The sequence below is a fragment of the Triticum aestivum genome, chromosome 2B, assembly GCF_018294505.1.
Source record: "Triticum aestivum cultivar Chinese Spring chromosome 2B, IWGSC CS RefSeq v2.1, whole genome shotgun sequence".
NCBI classification, from domain to species: Eukaryota; Viridiplantae; Streptophyta; class Magnoliopsida; order Poales; family Poaceae; genus Triticum; species Triticum aestivum.
The window spans coordinates 2,258,547-2,267,715 of NC_057798.1; positions in this window are offsets into that span (position 1 = coordinate 2,258,547).

Sequence of the window (9,169 nt, forward strand, 5' to 3'; positions counted from 1 at the left end):
CTATTGGTTATTGACCAAGAATAGTTCTAGGTCATGTCTACATAGTTCTCGAACCCGTAGGGTCCGCACGCTTAAGGTTTCGATGACAGTTATATTATGAGTTTATGAGTTTTGATGTACCGAAGGAGTTCGGAGTCCCGGATGAGATCGGGGACATGACGAGGAGTCTCGAAATGGTCGAGACGTAAAGATCGATATATTGGACGACTATATTCGGAGTTCTTAAAGGTTACGAGTGATTCGGGTATTTTTCGGAGTACCGAAGAGTTACGGGAATTCGCCGGGGAGTATATGGGCCTTATTGGGCCATACGGGAATAGAGGAGAGAGGCCGAAAGGAAGGAGGCGCGCAGCCCCCCTCTGGTCCGAATTGGACAAGGGGTGCGGCCCCCTTTCCTTCCTCCTCTCCCCCTCTTTCCCCCTTTCTCCTACTCCAACAAGGAAGGAGGGAGTCCTACTCCCGGTGGGAGTAGGACTCCCCTTGGCGCACCCCTCCTAGGCCGGCCGCCCCCTCCCCCCTTGCTCCTTTATATACGAGGGCAGGGGGGCACCTCTAGGCACAACAACACAAGTTGATCTACGGATCGTTCCTTCGCCGTGTGCGGTGCCCCCCTCCACCATATTCCACCTCGGTCATATCGTCGCGGAGTTTAGGCGAAGCCCTGCGCTGGTAGTACATCATCATCGTCACCACGCCGTCGTGCTGACGGAACTCATCCCCGAAGCTTTGCTGGATCGGAGCCCGGGGATCATCATCGAGCTGAACGTGTGCTGAACTCGGAGGTGCCGTACGTTCGGTGCTTGGATCGGTCGGATCATGAAGATGTACGACTACATCAACCGCATTGTGCTAATGCTTCCGCTTACGGTCTACGAGGGTACGTGGACAACACTCTCCCCTGTTGTTGCTATGCCATCACCATGATCTTGCGTGTGCGTAGGAATTTTTTTGAAATTACTACGTTCCCCAACAGTGGCATCCGAGCCAGGTTTTATGCGTAGATGTCATATGCACGAGTAGAACACAAGTGAGTTGTAGGCGATATAAGTCATACTGCTTACCAGCATGTCATACTTTGGTTCAGCGGTGTTGTGAGATGAAGCGGCCCGGACCGACATTACGCATATGCTTACGTGAGACTGGTTTCACCGTTACGAGCACTCGTGCTTAAAGGTGGCTGGCAGGTGGCTGTCTCTCTCACTTTAGTTGAACCGAGTGTGGCTACGCCCGGTCCTTGCGAAGGTTAAAACAACACTAACTTGACAAACTATCGTTGTGGTTTTGATGCGTAGGTAAGAACGGTTCTTGCTCAGCCTGTAGCAGCCACGTAAAATTTGCAACAACAAAGTAGAGGACGTCTAACTTGTTTTTGCAGGGCACGTTGTGATGTGATATGGTCAAGACGTGATGAGATATAAGTTGTTGTATGAGATGATCATGTTTTGTTGAAGTTATCGGCAACTGGCAGAAGCCCTATGGTTGTCTCTTTGTTGCATAAGATGCAAGTGCCAAATAATTGCTTTACTTTATCGCTATGCGATAGCAATAGTTGCAAGAGCAATAGTTGGCGAGATGACCATGTGATGACACATTGATATAGATCAAGATGATGAAGATCATGGTGTTGTGCCGGTGACGATAGTGATCATGACAATACTTTGGAGATGGAGATCAAAGGCGCAAGATGATCATGGCCCTATCATGTCACATATTTTGATTGCATATGATGTTTATCTGTTATACATCTTATTCTATTTTGTTTGACGGTAGCATTTTAAGATGATCTCTCACTAAATATCAAGAAGTGTTCTCCCTGAGTATGCACCGTTGCAAAAGTTCTTCGTGCTGAGACACCACGTGATGATCGGGTGTGATAGGCTCTACGTTGAAATACAATGGGTGCAAAACAGTTGCACACGCGGAATACTCAGGTTAAACTTGACGAGCCTAGCATATACAGATATGGCCTCGGAACACGGAGACCGAAAGGTCGAGCGTGAATCATATAGTAGATATGATCAACATATTGATGTTCACCGTTGAAACTACTCCATCTCACGTGACGATCGGACATGGTGTAGTTGATATGGATCACGTAATCACTTAGAGGATTAGAGGGATGTCTATCTAAGTGGGAGTTCTTAAGTAATATGATTAAATGAACTTAAATTTATCATGAACTTAGTCCTGGTAGTATTTTGCAAATTATGTTGTAGATCAATAGCTTGCGTTGTTGCTTTCATATGTTTATTTTGATATGTTCCTAGAGAAAATTGTGTTGAAAGATGTCAGTAGCAATGATGTGGATTGAATCCATGATCTGAGGTTTATCCTCATTGCTGCACAGAAGAATTATGTCCTTAATGCACCGCTAGGTGACAGACCTATTGCAGGAGCAGACGCAGACGTTATGAACGCTTGGCTAGCTCGATATGATGACTACTTGATAGTTTAGTGCACCATGCTTAACGGCTTAGACTCGGGACTTCAAAGATGTTTTGAACGTCATGGACCATATGAGATGTTCCAGGAATTGAAGTTAATATTTCAAGCAAATACCCGAGTTGAGAGATATGAAGTCTCCAACAAGTTCTATAGTTAAAAAGATGGAGGAGAATCGCTCAACTAGTAAGCATGTGCTCAGATTGCCTGGGTACTTCAATCACTTGAATCAAGTGGGAGTTAATCTTCCAGATAAGATAGTGATTGACAGAATTCTCTAGTCACCATCACTAAGTTACTAGAACTTCGTGATGAACTATAGTATGCAAGGGATGACGAAAACAATTCCCGAGCTCTTCGTGATGTTGAAATCGACGAAGGTAGAAATCAAGAAAGAGCATCAAGTGTTGATGATTGACAAGACCACTAGTTTCAAGAAAAGGGCAAAGGGATAGAAAGGGAACTTCAAGTAGAATGACAAGCAAGTTGTCACTCCCACGAAGAAGCCCAAAGCTGAACCAAAGCCTGAAACTGAGTGCTTACACTGCAAAGGAAATGGTCACTGGAAGCGGGAATGCCCTGAATATTTGGTGGATAAGAAGGATGGCAAAGTGAACAAGGGTATATTTGATATACAGGTTATTGATGTGTGCCTTACTAGTGTTTATAGTAGCTCCTGAGTATTTGATACTTGTTCGGTTGCTAACATTAGTAACTCGAAACAGGAGTTACAGAATAAACAGAGACTATTTGAAGGGGAAGCGACGATGAGTGTTGGAAGTAGTTCCAAGATTGATATGATCATCATCGCACACTCCCTATACTTTCGGGATTAATGTTAAACCTAAATAAATGTTATTTGGCATTTGCGTCGAGCATGAACATGATTTGATCGTGTTTATTGCGATACGGTTATTCATTTAAAGTTAGAGAATAATTGTTATTCTGTTTACATGAATAAGACCTTCGATGGTTATACACCCAATGAAAATAGTTTGTTGGATCTCGATCATAGTGATACACATATTCATAATATTGATGCCAAAAGATGCAACGTTAATAATGATAGTGCAACTTATTTGTGGCACTGCCGTTTGGGTCATATCGGTGTAAAGCGCATGAAGAAACTCCATAAAGATGGATTTTCGGAATCACTTGGTTATGAATCATTTGATGCTTGCGAACCGTGCCTTTTGGGCAAGATGACTAAAACTCCGTTCTCTGGAACAATGGAACAAGCTACTGACTTATTGGAAATAATACATACTGATGTATGCGATCCAATGAGTGTTGATGCTCGTGGCAAGTATCATTATTTTCTGACCTTCACAGATGATTTGAGCAGATATGAGTATATCTACTTGATGAAACATAAGTCTGAAATAGTTGAAAGGTTCAAAGAATTTCAGAGTGAAGTGGAGAATCATCGTAACAAGAAAATAAAGTATCTGTGATTTGATCGTGGAGACAAATATTTGAGTTACGAGTTTGGTCTTCAATTAAAACAATGTGGAATAGTTTCAGAAAATCATGCCACCTGGAACACCACAATTTAATGGTGTGTCCGAACATCGTAATCGTACTTTACTAGATATGGTGCGATCTATGATATCTCTTATTGGTTTACCACTATCGCTTTGGGGTTATGCATTAGAGACAGTTGCATTCACATTTAATAGGGCGCCATCTAAATCCATTGAGACGACACCATATGAACTATGGTTTAGCAGTAAACCTAAGCTGTCGTTTCTTAAAGCTTGGAGTTGCGATGATTATATGAAAAAACGGTTTTCAACCTGATAAGCTCGAACCCAAATCGGAGAAGTGCGTCTTCATAGAATACCCAAAGGTAACTATTTGGTACACCTTCTATCACAGATCCGAAGGCAAGTTATTCGTTGCTAAGATGGGTCCTTTCTAGAGAGAAGTTTCTCTCGAAAGAAGTGAGTGGGAGGAAAGTAGAACTTGATGAGGTAATTGTACCTTCTCCCTTATTGGAAAGTAGTTCATCACAGAAATCAGTTCTAGTGATTACTACACCAATTAGTGAGGAAGCTAATGATATTGATCATGAAACTTCAGATCAAGTTTGTACTGAACCTCGTAGGTCTACCAGAATAAGATCAGCACCAGAGTGGTACGGTAATCCAATTCTGGAAGTCATGTTGCTGGACCATGATGAACCTATGAACTATGAGGAAGCAATGATGAGCCCAGATTCCACAAAATGGCTAGAGGCCATGAAATCTGAGATGGGATCCATGTATGAAAACAAAGTATGGACTTTGGTTGACTTGCCCGATGATCGGCAAGCCATTGAGAATAAATGGATTTTTAAGAAGAAGACTGACGCTGATGGTAATATAACTGTCTATAAAGCTCGACTTGTTGCGAAAGGTTTTCGACAAGTTCAAGGGGTTGACTACGATGAGACTTTCTCACCCGTAGCGATGCTTAAGTCTGTCCGAATCATGTTAGCTATTGCTGCATTTCATAATTATGAAATTTGGCAAATGGATGTCAAAACTGCATTCTTGAATGGATTTCTGGAAGAAGAGTTGTATATGATGCAGCCAGAAGGTTTTGTAGATCCAAAAGGTGCTAACAAAGTGTGCAAGCTCCAGCGTTCCATTTATGGACTGGTGCAAGCATCTCGGAGTTGGAATAAACGCTTTGATAGTGTGATCAAAGCATATGGTTTTATACAGACTTTTGGAGAAGCCTGTATTTACAAGAAAGTGAGTGGGAGCTCTGTAGCATTTCTGATATTATATGTAGATGACATATTATTAATTGGAAATGATATATAATTTCTGGATAGCATAAAGGGATACTTGAATAAAAGTTTTTCAATGAAAGACCTCGGTGAAGCTGCTTACATATTGAGCATCAAGATCTATTGAGATAGATCAAGACGCTTGATAAGTTTTTTTCAATAAGTACATACCTTGTCAAGATTTTGAAGTAGTTCAAAATGGAACAGTCAAAGAAAAACTTCTTGCCTGTGTTGCAAAGGTGTGAAATTGAGTAAAGACTCAAATCCCGACCACGGCAGAAAATAGAAAAGTGAATGAAAGTCATTCCCTATGCCTCAGTCATAGGTTCTATAAAGTATGTTATGCTATGTACCAAACCTATTATATACCTTGTTCTGGTTTGGCAAGGGAGTACAATAGTGATCTAATAGTAGATCACTGGACAGCGGTCAAGAATATCTTTAGTGAGGACTAAGGAGATGTTTCTCGATTATGGAGGTGATAAAAGAGCTCGTCGTAAAAGTTACATCGGTGCAAACTTTTACACTGATCCAGATGACTCTGAGTCTCAATCTGGATACATATTGAAAGTGGGAGCAATTAGCTAGAGTAGCTCCGTGCAAAGCATTGTAGACATAGAATATTTGCAAAATACATACGACTCTGTAATATGACAGACCCGTTGACTAAACTTCTCTCACGAGCAAAACATGATCATACCTTAGTACTCTTTGGGTCTTAATCACATAGCGATGTGAACTAGATTATTGACTCTAGTAAACCCTATGGGTGTAGATCACATGACGATGTGAACTATGGGTATTAATCACATACAGATGTGAATATTGGTGTTTAATCACATAGCGATGTGAACTAGATTATTGACTCTAGTGAAAGTGGGAGACTGAAGGAAATATGCCCTAGAGGCAATAATAAAGTTATTATTTATTTCCTTATATCATGATAAATGTTTATTATTCATGCTAGAATTGTATTAACCAGAAACATAATACATGTGTGAATACATAGACCAACATAACGTCACTAGTATGCCTCTACTTGACTAGCTCATTAATCAAAGATGGTTATGTTTCCTAACCATAGACATGTGTTGTCATTTGATTAATGGGATCACATCATTAGGAGAATGATGTGATTGACTTGACCCATTCCGTTAGCTTAGCACTTGATCGTTTAGTATGTTGCTATTGCTTTCTTCATGACTTATACATGTTCCTGTAACTATGAGATTATGCAACTCCCGTTTACCGGAGGAACACTTTGGGTGCTACCAAACGTCACAACGTAACTGGGTGATTATAAAGGAGTACTACAGGTGTCTCCAAAGGTACATGTTGGGTTGGCATATTTCGAGATTAGGTTTTGTCACTCCGATTGTCGGAGAGGTATCTCTGGGCCCTCTCGGTAATGCACATCACTATAAGCCTTGCAAGCAATGTAGCTAATGAGTTAGTTACGAAATGATGCATTACGTAACGAGTAAAGAGACTTGCCGGTAACGAGATTGAACTAGGTATTGGATACCGACGATCGAATTGTTGGGGAACGTAGTAATTTGAAAAAAATTCCTACGCACACGCAAGATCATGGTGATGGCATAGCAACGAGAGGGGAGAGTGTTGTCCACGTACCCTCGTAGACCGTAAGCGGAAGCGTTAGCACAACGCGGTTGATGTAGTCGTACGTCTTCACGATCCAACCGATCCAAGCACCGAACGTGCAGCACCTCCGAGTTCAGCACACGTTCAGCTCGATGACGATCCCCGGGCTCCGATCCACCAAAGCTTCGGGGATGAGTTCCGTCAGCACGACGGCGTGGTGACGATGATGATGTACTACCGGCGCAGGGCTTCGCCTAAACTCCGCGACAATATGACCGAGGTGGAATATGGTGGAGGGGGGCACCGCACACGGCTAAGGAACGATCCGTAGATCAACTTGTGTGTTATGGGGTGCCCCCTGCCCCCGTATATAAAGGAGGGAGGGGGAGGTGCGGCCGGCCTCCTTGGGGTGCGCCTGGAGGAGTCCTACTCCCACCGGGAGTAGGACTCCCCCCTCTTGCCTTGGTGGCGAAGGAAAGGGGGGAGGGGAAAGAGGAAAGGGGGGCGCCCCCCCCCCTTCCTTGTCCTACTGGAACTAGGGGGGAGGGGGCGCGCGGCCTGCCCTGGCCGGCCCTCCTCTTCTCCCTCATGGCCCACTAAGGCCCATTAACCCCCTGGAGGGTTCCGGTAACCCCCCAGTGTTCCGGTAAAATCCCAATTTCACTCGGAACCTTTCCGATGTCCAAACATAGGCTTCCAATATATCAATCTTTATGTCTCGACCATTTCGAGACTCCTCGTCATGTCCGTGATCACATCCGGAACTCCGAACAAACTTTGATACATCAAAACTTATAAACTCATAATAAAACTGTCATTGTAACGTTAAGCGTGCGGACCCTACGGGTTCGAGAACTATGTAGACATGACCTAGAACTATTCTCGGTCAATAACCAATAGCGGAACCTGGATGCCCATATTGGTTCCTACATATTCTACGAAGATCTTTATCGGTCAAACCGCATAACAACATACGTTGTTCCCTTTGTCAATCGGTATGTTACTTGCCCGAGATTTGATCGTCGGTATCCAATACCTAGTTCAATCTCATTACCGGCAAGTCTCTTTACTCGTTCCGTAATGCATCATCCCGTAACCAACTCATTTGGTCACATTGCTTGCAAGGCTTATAATGTGCACTACCGAGAGGGCCCAGAGATACCTCTCCGACAATCAGAGTGACAAAACCTAATCTCGAAATACGCCAACTCAACATGTACCTTCGGAGACACCTGTAGTACTCCTTTATAATCACCCAGTTACGTTGTGACGTTTGGCAGTACTCAAAGTGTTCCTCCGGTAAATGGGAGTTGCATAATTCTCATAGTTACAGGAACATGTATAAGTCATGAAGAAAGCAATAGAAATATACTAAACGATCAAGTGCTAGGCTAACGGAATGGGTCATGTCAATCACATCATTCTCCTAATGATGTGATCCCATTAATCAAATGACAACACATGTCTATGGTTAGGAAACATAACCATCTTTGATTAACGAGCTAGTCAAGTAGAGGCATACTAGTGACTATATGTTTGTCTATGTATTCACACATGTATCATGTTTCCGGTTAATACAATTCTAGCATGAATAATAAACATTTATCATGATATGAGGAAATAAATAATAACTTTATTATTGCCTCTAGGGCATATTTCCTTCAGTCTCCCACTTGCACTAGAGTCAATAATCTAGATTACATAGTAATGATTCTAACACCCATGGAGTCTTGGTGCTGATCATGTTTTGCTCGTGAGAGTGGCTTAGTCAACGGGTCTGCAACATTCAGATCCGTATGTATCTTGCAAATCTCTATGTCTCCCACTTGGACTTGGTCCCGAATGGAATTGAAGCGTCTCTTGATGTGCTTGGTCCTCTTGTGAAATCTGGATTCCTTTGCCAAGGCAATTGCACCAGTATTGTCACAGAAGATTTTCATTGGTCCCGATGCACTAGGTATGACACCTAGATCGGAAATGAACTCCTTCATCCAGACTCCTTCATTTGCTGCTTCCGAAGCAGCTATGTACTTCCGCTTCACATGTAGATCCCGCCACGACGCTTTGTTTAGAACTGCACCAACTTACAGCTCCACCGTTTAATAAAAACACGTATCCGGTTTGCGATTTAGAATCGTCCGGATCAGTGTCAAAGCTTGCATCGACGTAACCATTTACGACTAGCTCTTTGTCATCTCCATATACGAGAAACATATCCTTAGTCCTTTTCAGGTATTTCAGGATGTTCTTGACCGCTGTCCAGTGATCCACTCCTAGATTACTTTGGTACCTTCCTGCCAAGCTTATTGCTAAGCATACGTCAGGTCTGGTACACAGCATTGCATACAT